The sequence below is a fragment of the Corapipo altera genome, unplaced genomic scaffold, assembly GCF_003945725.1.
Source record: "Corapipo altera isolate COAL_440 unplaced genomic scaffold, ASM394572v1 2, whole genome shotgun sequence".
Classification (NCBI taxonomy): Eukaryota; Metazoa; Chordata; class Aves; order Passeriformes; family Pipridae; genus Corapipo; species Corapipo altera.
In genome coordinates, this window is record NW_020884890.1 from 10,726,182 (window position 1) to 10,747,990 (window position 21,809).

Genomic DNA, 21,809 nt, shown 5'->3' on the forward strand with positions numbered 1-21,809 from the left:
GCAGTGCAAGGTGTTTTATCTCCTAGGTTTCCAGGGAGACAATCACAATCCAGTAGGGGTTACTGTTGTTCTTAATAAAGCTCTCTAGATTTGTAGTTTTAGCAATTTTTCTGACCAAAATCACAGAGATAGCAGATAGGATTTGATAAATGACACTGAGTAACGTGAGTTGATGTGACCTATTTCAAACACAGATGATGCAGTGATGCACCAGCTTAGAGTAGATGGTAATAGTGCTTTCACCAGCTAGAATCATTTTAACTGGCAGGAAAAGACTCAAAACTGAGTATTAGTAAATGTAGAGAGCTATACAAACTATGCTTAGCATTTAGCAGTTGATATAGAATATAGGATATCAAAAAGGTTTCATTTATAGGTGTGAAGAACCACCTCCACCACAGTAATTCTATTTTTTTGTATACAAGTTGTGTATGAATTCACAGAAATCTCTATGTCTGCTATGTGATTTAGAAGGAAAATTGAAGCAAGTGACATCTGATTAATGTAAATCACATTAATAGCCAAAAATCTTATCTCTCAAAATAATACTAGTTACCGATCTTATTATTGATGAAAATTCAAGAAATTTTGTTCACAGAAATACATTTGCCTCACGTATTTCTTTATCCTTATACGTTAATCAGTGAAAACACATAAATTTGCAGAGGCAATGTTCAGTACAAGGAGATCAATGGATAGTACAACAGTGCTACTGAGGACCCACCAATATTATTTTCCATTATTTTGCCATGTGAAGGGGGGAAGTAGAAAAGGGAAAATCTTAAACAGAACAAACTGTTAAAGAAAGGAAGGTGGTAGAGCCAGAAATCTCCTCCAATGGCAGTTCTTTTTGCACTTACTGAAGAATGATATGGCAACGTTAGTGATGCTGACGGACAGGATAGTAAGGTTTCTTTCAGAAGTTTCACAGAATCACAGAATATGCAGAGTTGAAAGCAACCCGCAAGGATCATTGAATCCAACTCCTGGCCCTGCACAGGACCATCCCCCAGAGTCACACCATGTGCCTCAGAGTATCATCCAAATGCTTCTTGAACTCTGTCAGGCTTGGTGCTGTGACCATTTCCCTCAGGAGCCTGTTCCAGTACTCAGCCACTCACTGGGTGAAAAATCTTTTTCTAATATCCAACCTAACACAACTGACACAACTTCAGACCATTCCCTTGGGTCCTGTCACTGGTCACAACAGAGATCAGTGCCTGCACCTCCTCTTCCCCTTACAAGGAAATTATAGACTGCAATGAGGTCTCCCCTCAGTCTCCTCTTCTCCACGCTGAACAGACCAAGTGACCTCAGCTGCTCCTCATACGGCTTCCCCTCAAGGCCCTTCACCATCTTCATTGCCCTCCTTTGGATACTCTCTAAAAGCTTAATATCTTATATTGTGGTGCCCAAAACTGCACACAATATTCAAGGTGAGGTTGCACCAGTGCAGAGCAGAGCCTCCCTTGGAAGCTTCAGGTTATTTAGATTTACTCAGGGTTTTATATTGTTGGAGCCACAGCTAATTAATACATTAACATTTAATCTAGGTCACCATAAAATACTACTGCCAGAATGTGCTATACATTTTCTTCCCGTAGTTTTTACACTGCACTCTGTACCTTCCAGTAATACATGAAGTGGCTGTTGTTCTCTCCTTCCCCTCCCAAGGGAGGTGTTACACTGGCTGAGGGATACTGTCTTGCCTTATGTTTCTGGGAAAAGTCATAAGCAAAGTAAAGCACCTTGTACTTACGAGTTGATTTGCTTTATGGTACTCTCTAATTCCTGGATGAATAAGTTCCTTTGGAAAGCCTACTGCTAGGAAAAGTTTTGTCTCCTGTGCAATGAGCCTTTTCTCTTCTTTAGAAGTAAATGTTAGGTACATTTTTCTCCTCTTTAATTTAGCCCTAAATGTTCATCTTTTCAAAGGAATATAATAGTCTTAAAATTGTCTTTTGCATCAGTAAATGGAATATCATCTGTGCATAAATTTGGTAGCATGATGAAACTCACAGGAATATTATTGTTTAGAAACAGTGAAAAAATGAGTAAAGATCCTACCAATTAAGTTTTTAAAGTACATCATGTAAATAAACTCCCTCTATAAGTCTAAGCTTATACCATTGCAGACCCCCCACTGCTCTTGGTAACACTGCTCCAAGCAGAAAGCCCAGTGTTATGATATAGTCAGCTCTCAGGGCTAAGTGTTCCAACAGCAAAATGAGGTTTGCATTTCTGTATTGGGTCGATTCTATGAGTTTGCTATGGTATTGATTTTTGCAAGAGGCCAGACCCTAGGCAAAGCTCTGAAATGTGGGTGCCATAATACCCTGTGAACTCTCCTCTCTCCGGTCTCCCCTTTCTCCCCCATCCCTTCTCTTTTCTCTCCTCCCTCTCCTCTCCTATAGGCTGTGTTGTCCTGACTGATCAGGGCCCCACCATCCAGCTAAAAGTACATGAATTTCACCCTTTTACCTTCCTGGAGACACAATATTTGCATGTCAGGGATTGATTTTAGTGTCTTTTCTGCATCAGCCAAAATTTAGCATGTGCTGATCTGAGCTTTGCAGTTAAATGCATCAGGGATACAAAGTAAACTGGAGATGTGCATGCAACTTAGTTATCTTGTGAATTGCTTTCACTGCCTTTAAAAGATGAGGGGAAACATCCCCATACCCCTTTATTTTATACAAATAAATAAAATACATTTTATGCGTTTTCAATTTGTATATGTACATATATATATATACATGCACATTTATGCAGTACATTATAAAATTCTTGCATATTTGATATGTATGTAAACACATGCTCCTTATATACAGGCCATGCAATTCTTGCTGGAAAATAATATTTCAGTTTTATCTCATGTACAGGCTTTTACAAATAATGCTAACTGAAAGCTATTTATATTTTGTTCACTTTTTTAGATAAAAGAAGTAGAGTCACTGGTTTAAAATTAATTATTGCAGTAAGTTCTGCAATAAATATTTTTGATAAGAGGAATGGTAGTTCAGGTTAGCATGGCATTTTTTAGTATCTGTTCAGCTTTCTGAGTAGCTTTAGAATTCTGTAACTTGTAAAACAGTCAGACAGAAGCCTATCCTGGGTGAATAGTTTAGCACAAAATACTCCCTTGCCTTTACTTTGTTTTTATTGCTCCTTCAACATGAGGATGCTGCCAATATTTTGACACTTTTTTCCTCCTTAAAATCTGCATATCTCTGTCTGTGGTGGTATGCCTTCAGAGAAAAAGAGCAAGGGGTTGGGATATTCTTGAATTTTCTTGTCAAAACACCGACAGGATAATTACCAAGAGATGATACAATTTGTCAGCGGGAGAGTGGGTGTTTATGCTTTGTGAAGGAGTGTTGGTGTGGTGAGTGCATTGTGCAGGTGTCTCATCCTGCTTCTGTAATGTGACAGGGTCTCCATCTTCAAATGTGGTTGGGGAGCAAGGGTACTTTGTGAAAGGTGGCCTAAGATCAGCGTTGCCTTTGTCCTGGAGTACCTGTTTGCTGGGTTGTAAAGGATAGAGGCCTCCACATTGTGCCAATATCTTGCAGGTCTTAAGAGCCGTCGTAGTGAAGGAGGTTGTCAGACATCATGTAATGGCTTTTTGGCATTCCTGCATCTGGTCTCTCTGTGCTCCCAGTGATCATTTTGTGGCCAGTTATCCTGGCTTGGTGGCTGTTTTGTACAGGCAAAGCAACATAAACCAGACTGATTACAGGGGAGGACTAGACCTCCATCCTTATTCCAAAATTACAAAAATGCATGATCCATAATGTGACCTGGCGCACTCCAAAAAGAAGAACAGGAGCTTCAGAGGTATTTCCGTGAGCTCTGGGGATAAACTGTTCTTGGCAGAGATTATTTAGATTTGCTTGGAGAGAGAGAACTCTATTGGTGACAGGAAAAATATTCTAGGGTGCAATTTGTGCTAAGCACTCATGGAAGCTCTCTTTAGCCCATCAGTTGCAGTTACCTGGTAGCACAAAGTAGTAACACAGAGGACTGCCTTTGAAAAAAGAAGGGGAAAGGCAGCTGATTTCATTTGCAACTTTATTTTTACTAATGGATTCTACAAAGCAGGACTTGTGAATAGTGCAAAAATTAGGAGTTAGCAGAGGTCAGATCATGACTATATGACTCAACAATAGAGTATTGTAAAGTAGGAGTAGGTAAGTGTTCTGCCTACATCAGGAACAATGTTTTTAGAAAATAGTAAATAGTACCTTCTAAGTACAAAGTACTTAACATTATGAAAGGGCTCTGCCAGGAAAGAGATTTTTAAATGAGGAAGGTTGAGGCATGCCTAAGAATTCTTCTTGAAACAGATAAATACTACATGCTAAACTGGGGGAAAGCCTCTAGTTTAATGTGGAGATTCCCGAGTTGGCTTTAAATGCTTTGCTTTGTGTACAAAGAGTCTAGCTGTGGCAATACAGAACTCTTTGCAAGAGAATTTACTCTACCAGAGAGACTTCATCTTTGAAGAGCAACAACAGTAACAGCAAAAAGATACCTTCTTTTTTACCATAACAATTCTTAAAAAAATATTAAAAAACTAATACAGGACAAATCCCTGGCAGAAAAATAATTCAGAAAAAGAGATCCTATTTAGTGAAGAATGAAGCTGTGATAAGACTGCAGTGAAAGAGGATGAAATCATCCCAGATGCTTTAGATTGTACCAGAAGCAGATTTTCTGCTGGATTTCATGCCACTTTGAACATCATTGGTCCCTGACTAAGCTCCTTGTCAAAGCCCAGCCAAGCCATGCCGTCTTTCCTGGGGACAGCCAGGTGTGCCTCAGCCATCACAACACCTGTGCTCATAGCATATTCTCTGTGGAGGAGGACAGCAGTGAAGCAGATCATGAGCTTTCTTTTAATAAATAAATTGATAAAAAGGTCTGTGCAAGAGACTTTGCAGAAACCTCTGAGGGATGCTCTGGCCCAGTCAGTCTTAAGGACTGTGGCCAGTTTGCTTTGAAGTATTTGTATCAAAGTAACATAAACACTGCACCGCTTCTCTTTCATTTATTTTCTTTCACATGCTTCCAAATGTGCTAATTTTATGCACAGATGTCTGTTAGCTGTAACAAATGTTTATCCTCTGCTAGAGCTGAGCTCTTATGAGTACACAGCAGCACTTACAAGCAGACGTTTGAGCAAGGCAGGTATGCAGCTGCTCCATTCCTTCCTTTTTTTTTTCCAGCTAGTCCTTCTCAAAAGACCTGAACTTCCTAAGGTCTGAGTTGTAATTAATAAACTTTGGTGGGAGCTGTGCATGAAATACCTGAAAGTATCTGAATGCTCAGAAAGGTGTATCCAATACTTGAAGCAGGTGATTTCTCTGAGCTAACTATTCATGTTCCTGACCAGCAAAATAAGCTGAACTTCTGAGCAACTCAGTCACAAAGTAAAGTAATGCATTGGTTTTACAAGTAAAAGTGTCTTAACACACTGCAGCAGGAGGTAGAAGATAGTTTTCCCCAGTGTTTTGTATTGTGTCTTGTAAATTTTGACTCCACTTCAAAGGAAAACAGGTAGATGTGCTTTCTTCGGATGCTGCACCTCCTGAAATACCTTAAGTACATTCTGCTTATGATCATGTCACATCAATGATACTTTTTAATTCATGAGGGGGGAGAAAAGCTTGGAGAGAGCAGATGATTGACTTACATCTGTTCTAGGAGAGCAGATCGTGATTTGTCTCATAACTTTTCTGATCCATCACTAGAAAAGATGTTAAGTACAATGAGCTGCTAAACCCAGTTTTTAGTACTTTATTAGTAAAATGAGATCAGTATACTCTCTAATGGTGTGATTTATATTGGATTTTTAGATTTTTATATCACCCAAAGGCCCCAGTAAGTCTTAAGATTCATCTTGCACTGCAGCTAAACATCCTTAAAAATCCCATCACCAAGGTGAATATGATTTGCTCATCAAATTATGACACAAATTGGCTTTCCATATATGTTTCAAATTTATATGTCAGATATATATAATTATACACACACACACCCCTTTAGGAAAGACTGAAATAATTCTAGGACATTGTGACTTAGAGAATATATAATGCAGTTTGGGGGTTGTTGGGTCAGGAAATAAGCAAACTGAAATTCAAGAGACTACAACCCTCTGCTTACCAAGTTGTTCCCTTGGACAATTCCTTCCTGTGACTGGAGTCTTTCCCCAAATTTGCTCCTACAGTGTGGTGGGTTGACCTTGGCTGGATACCAGGTGCTCACCCAGCCAGTCTATCACTCCCCTTCCCAGCCAGACAGGGGAGAGTGTAAGATGGAAAACAACTCGTGGGTACAGATAAGGCAGTTTATTAAAGCAGAAGCTAGATGGAAACTTGCACGTGCAAAAGCGAAGCAAAAGGTAGCAGCAGGGTTTGTTCTCTACTTCCCATCAGCAGTGATGTCCAGCCATCTCCAAGAAGCAGGGCTTCAGTACACATAGTGGTTCCTCAGCAGGCAGCCATTGGAGACAATACCTGCCTTCCTGCTCTTTGCCTCAGCTTTTATATCTGAGCCGATGTCATATGGTCTGGAATATCCCTTTGGTCAGTTTGGATCAGCTGGCCTACTTGGGTCCCCTCCCAGGATCTTGCCCTCAACTGAGGAAGGAATGTTACAGTGCTGATGCTGTGCTCAGCAGTAGCCAAACCACCGGTGTGTTATCAACATCCTTCCAGCTACCAATGCAAAGCACAGCACTGTGAGGGCTACTATGGGGAAATGAACTCCGGCTCAGCCAGACCCAATACATACAGACACATCTTTTTTGCTGTATTTTGAAGGAAGAGGCTGAACACTTAAGCGGAAAGGCTGTGGAACAGGATCTTGTAGAGCAGGGGCGAAGAGAGGAATGATTGGAGAATGATCACGGGTTTTTAAGGTCATGAAGACTTCAGCTTCTTAAATGTCTGAAGCCAAATGACTTTGCCTGGTCCATGAAGCGAGGTAGTGATTGCACAAAGAGAGTACTTAATCACAGACCGGCTCCATGGGTCCTCTTTGACTTGGAAAGACAAGGCTTGACCCTTCTGGAGAGTGCCTTCAGGTAAGAATTTCTCTTCTTCTTCTTCATGCAGAGAGGGAAGCATTTGACTCAATCCAATAGCTCCAGTGAGCTGCCATATCATTCGCTCAACGGTATTTTCAGATGATAGAAAACTGGGAGGAGCTGTTGACTCCCTTGAAGACAGGGCAGGCCCTGCAGAGAGACCTTGACAAACTGGAGGACTGGGCAATCACCAACCACATGAAGTTCAAAAAGGGGAAGTGCTGGATTCTGCATGTCGGTCAAGGCAACCTTGGATGTAAGTACAGACATGTACAGACAGAATGATATGACGTACAGACTGGGGAATGAGCTGCTGGAAAGCAGTGCCAAGGAAAGGGACCTGGGGGTCCTGGTCGATGGGAAGTTGAATATGAGTCAGCAGTGCCATGGCAGCCAGGAGGGCCAACTGTGTCCTGGGGGGCATCAGGCAAAGCATCACCAGCCAGTTGAGGGCTCTGCTCTGCACTGGTGTGGCCTCGCCTTGAATATTGTGTGCAGTTTTGGGCACCACAATGTAAGAAAGATATTAAGCTATTAGAGAGCATCCAAAGGAGGGCAATGAAGATGGTGAAGGGCCTTGAGGGGAAGCTGTATGAGTAGCAGCTGAAGTCACTTGGTCTGTTCAACCTGGAGAAGAGGAGACTGAGGGGAGACCTCATTGCAGTCTATAATTTCCTTGTAAGGGGAAGAGGAGGTGCAGGCACTGATCTCTGTTGTGACCAGTTACAGGACCCAAGGGAATGGTCTGAAGTTGTGTCAGTTGTGTTAGGTTGGATATTAGAAAAAGATTTTTCACCCAGAGAGTGGCTGAGTACTGGAACAGGCTCCTGAGGGAAATGGTCACAGCACCAAGCCTGACAGAGTTCAAGAAGCATTTGGATGATACTCTGAGGCACATGGTGTGACTCTGGGGGATGGTCCTGTGCAGGGCCAGGAGTTGGATTCGATGATCTTTGTGGGTCCCTTCTAACTCTGCATATTCTGTGATTCTGTATGTAGATTTTGGTAATGGAAAGCCTTCACTGAGGACTGTCCCAATGTTCCTGTAGCCTATATTTTTACTTTATTGCTCTGCACTGTCAGAGCAGCCTGTCAGGGCATATCCAGAGCAGAAGTCTAGAACAAATAGCAATTTCAGTTTCAAAATACTATACAAAAACCTTTCTTAAGTGATGAAATAGGTGATGGACAGGAGTCAGTTCACATTCTTCTGAACGTACTACCCTATGGAAAAATTTGATTTTATGAGTAGTGATACAGATGCTGTTAAACCAATGACCGTCTAGGCAATCAGCACAATTTTTTCAATATAGTTATTTAGTAAAATCTAAAGTGTTCCTTCTTCATGAATATGATCACACAAGTTCCACTTTGTTTATTTCATCCAGAGAAAAGATGTTTTGACAAAGCTACGTGAAACAGTACTTCATGCTGTAAAATACAGTTCATTAAATTGCATTCTTGTTGATTTTTTCGCTGGCAGTATTTGCCAAGTAGTTATTAAAGGAAACAATAGAAGATATATTTTTATTTATATAATATGAAACTGTTATTAATCATCTATATGTTTTGTTTTGTACAAGGTTTGTTCATCAAACCTAACCTTATTAAAGAAATTAGTCTGGGATGGAGAAATTTATCGCATTTCACTTTTCATCAGCAAGAGCTGACTATGGTCTGGTGACCTTAGCTTGTTTACACAAGTCACAGCTCAATGTTTAATGCAGTAATACAACCACAATATGTAGTTCCACAACTCCTTTTAAGCTCCAGCGTAATTAGCTTCCGTGAATTAGTTAATGAATTAGCTTTCATTAGTACCTCACCTCTACAGTTACAGAGGTCACCTTCAAATGCAGACAGAGGAGTTTCTGACCGTAATTCTAAGAGCTGAGAACTGTCCTCATTAATAGCTGTAGATGTTAACTCTGAAGCTTAACAAATACCATTAAAATTTAAACAGTAATATCAGACTACTTTTTACCTGTCACTTCTTTATCACATGCAGTGAAGGTTCTCCCTACCATGATCACAGCTGTATCCATGGTGTATTTAAAACCATTCAGTTCCTTATTAACTGCCATGGGTTGCAAATATCATGGACAGAATCTGTGCTAGCCCTTTACAATGTAATTGTTTGGATTTTGTTTTTTTTTTTTTTTTTGATATTCAAAATATCAGCACAGAGCCTAATGTGGTAAAAGTGAGAGGGAATGGGATCTGGAGGTTGTGCAGCACAATTAGGTCTCACATGAGGTGGAGAGCTGCCTATTGGGATCACATGGAGCCAGGGGAGCCCTGAGTTTTACAGAGGGAATTGTTACATGGATGTGGGAGTTGACTCCTCTGGTACACGTGCCTCCAGTTTGTGGTGACATCACTCATAAACTATGCTCGCTTAGAATTCTCGTTTTGCTCAAGAAAGAGCTATAGTGTCAGTCTCAGTGTAGCCAGAGATAAAACGTAAAAAAAACCCCAAACAAACAAAAAAAACCCAAACCCAAAACAAATAAACAAAATCACCAAAGCAAAACTGAAGAAAGATTTTAAAAATAATTTTCTTCTAATGCCCAATGTACTTGGCCATTTTGCTGAAAAACTCTTAGGGTTTTTATGACTGTAAAGAGAGAGGGTGAAAGACAGACCTTCAAGAAGAGGGTTCACAAGTTTACAAAATTGTTTCTTTCTAAAATAGAATAACCATGGAGAAAGACCCTTAGGATGGAAATGGGAGTTCTCTATAAAGGCTCTTCATGCTGATCAGCAGCGACGAGATGTAGAAAAAATATCAGTGGCAGAAAGCTCACCTAATTTGCAAATATAATAGTCTACAAGAGAGGTTTTCATACAGCCAAAGACACTACTCTGCCTGCCAGTCATTAGTGAGTAGTTAGTGTAAGGGATGTTATGATCATGCCAGGTAAATGAGGAAGCAGGTAACTAACCTGCACCACTTTGAGGGTTTCCTTTTGAAGACCTGGCCTCCTGGGGAAGCAGCATAATACCCTGAGATGCAATATAAAACATTTATAGCCTCCTTTTTAAAAGGCTTCCAGAGGGGAAATTTCAGCTTTTCCATTTTGTTGCAGAATGTTTTGCTGGAAGAAATATACTGTGAAGAAAGGGGCAAGCAGAGAAAGTTAGCAGTAATCATGCTTTAGGGCTTTTTTTTTAGCACCTTCCTTGGTCATTTCTACAAACTAAAATAGTTGAAAGCAATAAAATGTGTAGAAATAGTCATTCCCATTTAAAACAGGAATAGATGATATGTTAAAAATATTTTTCAAACTTTATCATATGGAGTCCTCTCTGAGTTTGAAGCTGAGCAGTGCAACCACAAGACAGAAAAAACCTCATGTTTCAAGTGTAGAGCCTACTGACATACAAACAAGCAGTTAGAATATCTGATATACCTTAATAGCCATGAAAATGTTTTCATTTATTTTCCAGTAAAATCTGTACCTAAACAGTTAAATGACAAATACAGTGCAAGAATTTCCTCACTTGGTATGGAAGTCTGTGGCATGTGGCAGGATGTCCACTCTATTAATTTTGTTAAGAAAAGTTAATGAAATCCAGTAACACAGTGTAAAAGTAAAAATAGCCTAATAGAAAATGGCATTATTTTAACTTAGTTCTACCTCTTAATCCAGCATCCTGAAAAAAGAACTTCATAACCCCACCAAATTTATGCTGGATTTTACCATCTGAAGATAGGTGTTTAAAAGGAACAGTTTTGAAAGAAAAATCTCATTTTAATTGCATTTTAATCCACCTGCAGAGATGCTGCATTTTATTGATTTGATTAGCTGATGGCCATTGTGTAGTCACAAATGCAATTTTTTGAGTATCATCAGGCAATTTCACTTGTACAAGTCAAGTATGTAGATGCATACACTGAAGAGAGCAAAATAAAGAAGTCCTTCCCCTGCCTCCAGACTGTGCTCCTTCTTTCTAACATGTTATCATTACTCAGAGCCATGTTTGCACATCCTACCTCCTCAGGGAGAAGAAGGGTCACAAGGAGATGTTTTAAGTGCCACTTGTCTCGATTTCATACCAAAAATAATTTTTAATGAGCATGTTCACTTGTTTCAGGGCAATGCCCACCATAGAGCATCCCTCGGAGCCAGAACACCTGGGAGTCTTCAGTAAGGGTATGTGCATTGTGAGCAGACAAAAAAGAGCCCTGCCGAATAACCCATGATAAATTGCTAGCTGGTGTGACTTGCCTTTGAAACATGAGCTGGTTTGCTTCATTATTCTGTTTGCAGCATGTGTATGGGAAAGTTCAGTAAACTTGGCTATAAAAATTTATGACCGGTTTGAATGTGTACAAAAATAGTGAGTTCATGTGTTTCCTGATGCAGATGGTGATGGACACTAAGAGCATATACTACTCCAAGTACAGAAACCCACAGAGCTTTATTTAGTGTGACCTGTCACTGGGCCCCTACACATTTCTAACAAGGCAGCAACATTGGCCAATGCACTGCACAGTGAACTGCTTCAGCTTAAAAAATAACATACAGAATGTTTCTTATATGCATGAACACAAACTATGGTACTAGGTTCTGCAGGGAATTTAAGTCAGAAAAATCTCTACAAAAAGTTAGAAAGATTAAACACTGCTCTCCCTATAATATGGGCTGAAGCCCCACAATTCCCCATCCACCCTTTAATTCTGTGTCCTTTTACACCCAGAAATCCACCTTTAATTTCCCCCACAAGTTTGCAGATCCCTGCACAGGGTTGGTTCAGACAGCATAGCAGTAGGAATATTTGATCCCAATCCAGGGCAGCCCTGCTGCCAGTGACGCAGTGTAGATGGACTGGTGCTGGTGCAATGGCAGGAGATTTCCTGTACATTTTGGAACCACATGGAGCCAATTAGCCCGTAGCGTGGATTTTCCTTTTATGACCTCTAATGTTGTTTTATACTCGTCAGAGGAGTGAGATGAGCCTGCTGCCGGAGCATAAAGCCCATATATTGTGTTTCTCAGAAAAAAATAATTAAAAAAAACGATTTTATCTTTCCTGTGAAGTACATATGTTTTATTATCATCACTTACAATTAGGCCAAGGCAGTAGTCTTCAAAAACTGGGTAAGTCTCCCTTCCTGATGGTATTACTCATTTTCCCCCTGTGACAGAAATGGTCAGGGAAAGATTTGCTGTGCTGGCTGAGCAAGACATGGAACAGGAAAGCTTTATGTTAGGTAGTCTTCTGCTCCATCTCAGACTACATAAATCTAGCAGAGATGCAAACAAGCATGGTTTTATCCTGCCCATGCTTCTAACTGAAGAAAATGGAATTTGGAGACCTTACATCTCTTTTCCGAACTCTGAGCTTGGATATGATACTGCAGTCCTTTTCAATAAGAAGTGGCATGTCAGTAGAGCAACTTCAAAGCAGCTTAGGGCAGCCCTGGTCTTTGCTTACTGCACTGCTTTTTTGTTGGGTGATGAGTTCCCTTCCAGTGTTATTTCAAACATATTTCAATATTAATCCATTTTGCATAAGGTAAAGTACTATATTCCTCAAAAGAACCCAGAAAAGTAGCAAAGCTGGTCTTGTTTGATACTGGTGAGAGAGAAATCACAAGCTCAGATTTAAAATGAGAAATTTATTGCTACCTGATAATGGTTCACTGTCTCCTCACTTAATCTGAAGACAACGTAGTTACCCTGTTCCTTTGGTTTTATGAACAGCCTATCGATTCAAAGACTAACTAAATAAGATATCAAAGCAAAGATAAAGCAGCCGTAGGGTAAAAGTTGCAATATAACTAATGCAAGTCTGAAAAAGCCGTACTAAAAAAAAAAACAACCACACCACTGCTGGAAAATAATATGGATTAAAAAACTTGATCCTTCTAAACTTGAAGATATTACTGCACACATGATAATTTTCTACAATCTTTAAATCATGCATGAATTAAGTTTTAGGGTAGAGACGTGAAAGGAGGGTAGACCTGAGAGAGTTCTTTGAATTGCTCTGGGAATTTGAGAGAGAACTTCTAAACTCCTCTGGGAGCCTAATGCTCTGCAATAGATGTAATTCCTGAATTATTAATCAAAAGAACATATGCTCTCATAAATGATAAGCAACAGTTGAGGAAGTGACCGGAAGACTATTTCCAAGGAAGCCAGGGGAGTCATGCTCAGACTTTCATTGTATGAACTGAGATAGATATAGCTGGTCTGATTCAGTAGCCTTAGGACAATTTACTCAATTCCTCTATAGCCATGCTCAGAGATGGGTAAAGGGTAGCAAATACCACCCTGTCTCATTTTTTAGCCAAAGAGTGACATTTGGAACAAGCAGCCTGCTCCACAATGCCAAGAGGCATTGCACCAAGGCAAGACACAGCCAACAGACCATGCCAAACAGGACAGTGCTTCCCAGCAGGCTCCTCCAACGCTGCTGCAGATGGCTGGTGTGTGAGCCATCAGCCCAGCAAGGCAAGTTCCTGTGGTGTCTTGCCAGAGCACCTGCAGGAGGGCAACAAGAGCCAGGAATCGCTGCCTTGCCCAGATCTGTTGATAGGTAGGGTGTTAGCAAAAGGGAAGCAATAACTTCAGGCCTTGAATCTAGTTCCTCACTTTTTTTTACCCTCCTTTGTACACTCTCCAGCTCTAACCAAGAAATTGCTACCTAGAGAGCTGGGAACCTGGCTATTTATGAAAATGTCAAATCATGAATCCAATGCCTCTTTCTGCAAGTGCTGAGAAATGCCTAAAATCAAGACTGTGGTCCTGATAAACATTTCAATGTTTTACTTGTGTTTCAAAGATGTGAAATCTTGGGCTTCTACTGATATGCAAGAAAAGGGAAGAAATGTGGGATAACAGTATCCAGATCACTCTCCAGAAGGTAGGGAAGCATTTATTTTCGCTTGACTTGTGATTGTGTGGAAGGATAAGGTCTTGTCATTTCTAACACCTAAAGAAACAGGGGTGAGAGATCAGAACAAACATGCCAAATTGTATCCTTATGAGGAACTGTACTCATTGGTGGAGATGTGCATAACTAATCTCTTAGAGCAAGTTAGTGGTGGGAAAGAGGTGATCGGAGGCAGCATAATTTGGATTATTCTATCTAGAAAATAATTGCCTGTAATACCAGAAGAAATGTATCACAGGAAGTAATGGTGAAGAGATGTTTAGTTAGTTGCCTGATTAATTATTTTAAAAATGCATAACCTTATGTAGATTATTCTGAAAAGGGGTTGACCAGTGTTCCACTTCTTGCTGGGATGATGTTACAAGACTATCATGCATGAATGAAGCTAAACTTGGTGTGATTTATATCTAAAAGCTCTTGCTTGGAGGAGACTGTGGAATGAAATGTCTGTTCATGGGTTTTCTTTTAAAGAGAACAAACTGGTTTAATTCAGGGGAAAAAAAAACCACAAAAAACCCAAACAACAACAACAAAAATTTTAAAAAAAATCCAAACAAAAAACCAAACAAACCCCCAAACAAAACACAAACAAATGAAAAACACCAAACAAAAAACTCCAAACCAAAACAAAAAAGAAAAACAAAAAGAACCAAAACAAACACCCCTATTTTCTATGCAGTGTGGATGCGAGAGCCCAGGAACGAACTGAGGAGCTAAGTGATTTGACAGCTCAGCATCCTCACATGCCTCTCCATCTCCAGCCCCCTTTGAAGCAGAGACATGGTCCCTCAGAGTGACTGAGGGGGACAGGTTTTGAGAACAGAAACCCTATCTACAGCAGCTTCTGAATCTGAATGTCAGAGTTTGTTTCAGTGCTTAACAGATGACATACACTAAAAATGATCGATGGTCTCAGTAAGGCAGGGAAACTTGAAAGACAAACCTTGAGTCCTTCAATGCATAGAAGCAGCACAGGTTTGCTCTGCTTCTGGCTGGGGAGGACGGGGAAATTTCTCCACCTAATGGTACTCCTGCTGTTCCTTGTAGGACAATTACTCCTGAGTAGGTATCCAAAATACAGAAACATAATTCTCAATTCTCTACACTGTGGTAAGAAGCAGTACTTCTGGTACTAAAATCATGAAGTGCACTGCCCCAGAGAAGCAGAAACCCATACCATGTCCCAGGACATATTGGCTCTGAGTCCCAGTATACTATAGTGAGCATGAGGAACTCAACAGTTTCAGAGAGACTTGGGAAGGGATACAAAGTCCTCAGGCCTTGAAATTACAGACACAAGGTGGCCTGATCATGAACCATGGCTCACAGAGAGCTGGGTACTCTCCCTAGGCTTTCCCACTAATTGTATGCAAAACCCATCATGCTGGGTGTTCACCCCTTCCACACACAGTTCAGTGCAGAGCACTGTGCCTCAACCAGGCTCCAGCCTCAGCCCACTGCAGCAAAGGTAGGAGTTCACCCAGTGCTGGGGCTGAGTACTATGCCTGCAGCTGCCTGCCAGGAAGGAAAGTCTGTGGTGTATGGATCCCCAGTGCAGCTACATTTTTCTCCACCTCTGCGTCAGGCATGTGAGCTGCCAATAGGGGAGATGCTCTCCTTCCCTGTTTTCTTATCAGGTAGGCTTTGGGCTCAGTAAGTAAGCTGGTTTTGAGAAAGATTTTGAAGCCCTTCCCTGCCTCACTATATGTAGTCTAAGGTTTCCTCCTGCAGTCAAGCAAGGAGGCAGTTACTTAGTTCTGCTTCTAGGACCAGGGATTTTGACTCCTTCTCTGTATTCTTAAATTAGGCAAAGGTAGAGCTTTTGACTGCCTCAAACCATTTTCTTCTTTCTCGTAGCCAGTAAGAAAGAGACTTTTTTTTCCCTCCTCCAATGTTCCTACGTGTTTGTGACAGCTTGAGTCCCTGGTTACGCTGTTCCAAACACACAGGAAGAAGAAAAATCACCCTCTTAAAGAAATTGTCTACTTTGCACCAGAAGGTCAGTATTTTAACATTAAACTGTGCAACATCTACTTACAGTTTGCAAATTTAATTTGCAAAATGATTCACCAAAACATGGGTATAGTCTTTTGTTTGTTTGTTTGTTTAGGCATGAAAAATACATGGATTTAATTGCAAAATCAAATACAAGAATAAAAAAATAAGACCAAAAATTGTGTTCTAATTTAGGTTAGCATTCACATAAAAATTTATGCAATATTCAGTTAAACCTTTTTTATTGGACCAAAATCAATGAACATCCATCTGTTATTTTGCTTATTTTTTAATGTAATAGAAGTAAAAGCTATCTTCAAAGAAATAAGGTAGTGTCTATCAATAATTTACATTCAATGGTTATAGTATTTAAAATTAATCATCCACTGGACCATTTATTACCCCTGACAGAGTGAATACAGTGTCAGAGATCATTGAAAGGCCTGGAGGATTAAGGCACCAATGCTGCAAACTCTGATACACTTGCCAGTCAAACTAGTCTCCAGGATATAGTTAAACCAGGTCATAACCCTTTGCTTGAAGTAAATGCATTTAAGTCTGTTCATGCTTTGGATCATTGCCTCTCTGGCTGCAGGGAAAGTATAAAAGTCAGCTCAGCACTGGAAGAAGAATTTTATATAAATGCAATATACCATTCTTTTTCTTGATACATCATATAACACATGGAGTATTATTTGTCTATAAAACTGTACTATCTATAAAATATCAGTCTGATGGGCTCTTTCAGTGATGTTAGGAATGCAGTAAGCAGATAACTCTCGGCAGTTCTTTTAAATCCTTTAGTTATGTGCAAGAAAGAAAAAGCTTTTGCTTCAGATATTTGAACCATATTTGCTTATATAAAACCCCCCAACTTTTCATCTTTGTTTTCTTGTTTAAATAGTGTCATAAAATCAGACTGTACAGTTACAGCATCATGATGCATTTTATTCATTTAATAGCTATGATTACCACAATTTTTAGTGCATCCAAGGAAGACAAAAAAAACCAACTAACTAACATTGTTTTTTCCCTAATTTAACACCTTGTCGTATTGGGCTAACTAATAATATGTTACGATTAGAAGCAATGATGCTAAAGGAGGAGAAAAATGAAAGACTGAGTATTAAATCTGATCCACACATCCAAGTCAATGTTGCTGGATCATGTAGCAAATGCTCTTTTATTGGCATTATCCACCCCTTTCTGTGATCTCCCGTATGGAACGACGCACTGGTTGACAGGTGTACATTAGTCACATTTAACATTCTTTGTCCTGGAACAGCAGGCAGGACAACAGTTGGGTTGAGCTGTCTTTGGAGAAGAGCCCCATAACTGCCCATTCTCAGCCAATGACTCCAAGCTGCCCGTGCCATGATGCCTGTTTGCTTCCTGAGAGGAGCAAACAGCATGGCGGCAGCAGCACCATTCCTGACCCAACGCCCAACCTCTTCATGCCCAACACCCCAGATGGAAGGAGGAGAGCTGTCATGTCTCCTGCTCAGCTGGTGCCTCACAAACTGCCCCACTGTGCCCTGTGGAGCCATTTCCCCACTGCCTCTGCATGGGATGGCTTTATCTTCCCTTTGCAGCCACTGGCTCCCTGCTCCCAGGAGGGTAAGAATTTCCTACCAGCAGCATGACAGCCATTTTATTGCCACATCAATTCCATGAACTGCTGGAACAGAGCCATGGAACTTCTCCTAAATGAAAAATTAAATTTTTTGAGCAAACTGGGTAAAATTAGTTGTCTTCTTTGCTGCAGCAGCATACGTAGTGCAAACTGTGGCCCCTCGTGATGCACTGTGAGAGTAGAACAAGCCTGAATGCCTCTACCTTAGGCGCAAAGAGGCTGGGCTTTTCTTGCTTAGGCCATGCTTAACTTAAACTTATCCACTTAATTATTAAAATGGGCATATTTAGTCCTAGAAGATCCCTTCTACCCTGGAGGTAAGATCTCAGTAAGTTTTTCTTCTTGCCAATTTTCACAGGTTTTCCACAGTAAAGAATCTGATTTCTCTTTTTCCGTTGGATCTAATTTACATTTATCTTCTCATATACAATAAGCATTCGTTGCTTCCTTACAAAATACAGTTTCTGGGAGCTTTGCTGGAGCTGAAAGAAAGCGTGGATAGTATCTGATATTTGAGAAGAACAGAAAAGAGAGGAAGGGAACATTTGTTCTCATTCATTTTTTTGTAGAAAATAATGTCAGATTATGACAGAAAGAGCAGTATTATGAACTAATAAAACCCAGCCTGTTATTACATGGCAGTAGCTGAAGGCAATTAATGTTCTGTGTACCTTCTTGTATTTTAAATAAATGAGCTTAATAATCAAATATAGAGAAATTTTTGTACACTGTAAATTATTTGATTTTATTGTGTTCCCATCAAGACCAGAAAGGCCTTAAAATTCCATGAAAAATAATGCTGAAAATTATTACAACCTTCTAAGTTTTATCATAAAAGCTGAAGTAGCAGCTAGCTGTGTCTGAAAGTGGCAGATCCATCCACTTCAGAGGTCTTGTTCCCAGAGACCATCTCCCAGGTGGACTCTCTGCTGTCTAATAATGCAGCCAAACATTGTAACCTTCTTCTCAGTGGAGTAACTAATTTGGGTATTTCATGGGGGGAAAAGGAACCAGGGAGAATTAGTTTTTAGGTATGTAATACCTTTGAGATTTCTACTCTTTGGTCAAATACAGCCAAAATTAGCTGACAAGTGAACAATTATAAAAGCAAAATCTGAAAAACAGATCACATAAGCCCAAAATCATTCGGAAAGTCAGCTATGAAGGCAGAATGGACCAGTGAAGCTTTTTTGCCTCTCTTACACACTTAGAAAAGCAAACTTGCACTAACAAACAAATCCAGAAAAAACAGCTGGGATGGCTGCTGATGGAAAAAACAGAGGGTGGCAGGGAAAAAAACATACACAAATGCTTTAAAATTTACAAAACATTATTGCTTACTGTCACTCTTTAACCCCAGGGCTTTAAACCAAATATCATTATTTTCAATGACAGAAGCAGAGATTTCAGGACAGAAGAGGAAATGCTTCAATAAAGGCAAAATTTGAAAGGCCAAGATGCTGCAACTGTGCTTCTGTGTCAGAATGAAAGACTTCAGTAAAGAAAAGTTAAATTTATCTTTGGTAAAGCTCTCAGGTAATTTCACCAACCTCAACAGAATATCTGTCACCCATGGATGTTTTCTGATTTTTGGTAAAAGCACAGAATACAGAGGTATTGGCTGTCTCTGCCTCTGGGTTCCCACACTGGAGCCCAATTTAGCCACCAGCTTGAGACCATGCCTAATTACACTCAATGTCAGTTATGCTTTCAAGTTTTTTGCTGAGACTGAATCACCGTCTGTTTCAAATTTTGGTGAGGTGGTCATTGTGCCAGTAGTAGATACAGAATGAATATGTAGACTTAACAGCTGTTTTCAAACCTGTTTCCAAATTTGTAACTTGGTTCATATGTCAAACCATTGTCAGATTGCTATGCTGAGTAGAATCAGTGCAGTGTGCTTTAAATATCTAGACTGAGACAGCTACAGAAAGTGATCAGCAAATGGCATGAAGCAGTTGTACAGCAGCTATAGAAACCACAGCTTATACAATACAAATAACCATGGACCATTACCTACAATTTAGTACACGTTCCTTCAACTGTGTCATGACATCTGTTGTAAGGAACCTTGTAGGGTGGGCTGAGAAAATATGTTAAACACAAATATTGCTGAACAAAGAATAAAGGCATTTCAAACTTAATGGTGCTACAAGGGTATTTAAATGTACTAATAAAGTAAGTAATGAGGGATGCTGTTGGTGCCAAAGCAAAACACTAGAGAAAATTAGCTACAGCGACTTGCCTGTGGAGCAACATACATTACATCACATTGGTCCAGGCTGTAGCAAGGCAGTGTTGTAATAGCTTTAAGCATCAATTTTTAAAAAAAACAAACTATTAAGAAGTTGGCACTATTTTTGTTACTTGATGGCATACAATATCACCCTTAAAGATTTTGGAGTTTCCCCAAAAAATCAGACTCTTGTTTCAAAAATAGATTTAAAATAAAATTATTTGAAATGAAGATTGGTTTGTAGCTGATAGCAGTGGCCACAACCTTCTTTTCCTCCTTCTGGGCCTCTACGAGTCCACCAAGAAAATATCTGTCTTGTGTCAAGCAATAAAAATTGGAAAAAACCATGAGAAGGAGATGTAGAAACAGACATAAGAAGTAGTGAGGTATTATGACTTTATCCTAAGGCACAAAATATATTCTTGCAGCTCACCCCTTCAGGTTCTCTTTGCTTTAGTTGTAGATCCAGTGGCCTGATGCCCTTGAGAGCACTCTGCTTCAGGTAGGTTCTTTCAGTCTCTAAGTCGAGATTCTGAGTTTGAAATGTAGATAAACCCATGAGAAAACGAAGAGAAAAGTGAGCCAATACCATGGGTGGTAGTGAGGCTTTGTCCACAGACAGGACCACAGCCTTTATCAAGAATGAACGAGAGACGGGAATAGCTACTGGTCAGCAACAACGCTGAGCCCAAGTCTGAAAAATGTCTTTAATTCCTCCCTGGAAAAGTGTTTGGCATCTGTATTTGGTAGAGGTTTGGCTGACTCTGTGCCATTAACTGCAGTCACCCTACTGTTAGCCAATTTTGATCCTTTATAGAGGATCAAAAAGGAAAACTAGGAGGGATGAGCAGCCATGTGCACTCTAAATCCTGGAGTCTTTATGCATCAACCAGCAAAACAAGAAATTAAGATTGGGGAATTAAGTAGTTTCATAGAATCATACAATTGTTGAGGTTAGAAAAGACCTTTAGTATCACTGAGTCCAGCCGTTAACCTGGCACTGACAAGTCCACCACAAACCATGTCCCTAAGTGCCACAAGAGTGCCTGAGAGCAGGGCACACCCTGCAGCTGACACCTGGGTGGCAGCAAGTTCACCCCAGAGCTCTTTCTGGGCAGCTGCATCAGTCGTGGTGGGTGTGGAGCTTAGAGAGGCCATGGCTTTCTGCTGAATGGATACCATTTCTCCCTGGTCAAACTGCTCTTCAGCACCCTTCCTGCTGCTCTTCCACATGAGCCGCTGCCCAAACTGTCATGCTCACTCTGCTTGCGGCGCTCCTGGTTGCTAATGCTCCATTGCACTAGATGGTACACAAATATATTAAAAACCTTGTCTGTTGAGCATGTTTTACAGATAAAAAAGTGACATATAGGGAAATCAAACTTCAAGACACAGAATCTACAAGTGCACTTAAAGGAGTATTCCTGCTCCTAGCTCCAGAAAATATGTTCGCAGTCTGCCAGTAGCCCATATACTCGTCATCATCATGGCTAGGCTTCGCGAACGAAGATTTGGGAAAGGCTCTATCCACATTTGTTACAAACACGCTGGTGGCTAATAAGGCCAATAAGAGATAGACATGACCGATTACAAAAGGCACAGCAGAAGGACTCCTTAGGTGGTATATTCTGCAAGACACGATTCTTTCTGCATTGTCTTTTCTCCTCAAGAGTGATCCTGCGTGCTTTCTCAAAGGCATCGGCAGCGTTATAGATGGTGTGTCTCGAGGCCTCCCGATTGGAGGCCAGAGTAGACCAGTTATGATGATCAATATGGCCAAGGCTGAGATGTTGTTTCAGGGAGTCCTTGTATCTTCTCTTTGGGGGTCCTCTCTTGCGGCAGCCAGTGGCAAGTTCACCATAAAGCAAGATCTTAGGGAGGCGGTGGTCCTTCATCCTGGAGACGTGCCCTGCCCAGCGCAGCTGTGTTCTCAGCAACATGGCCTCAAT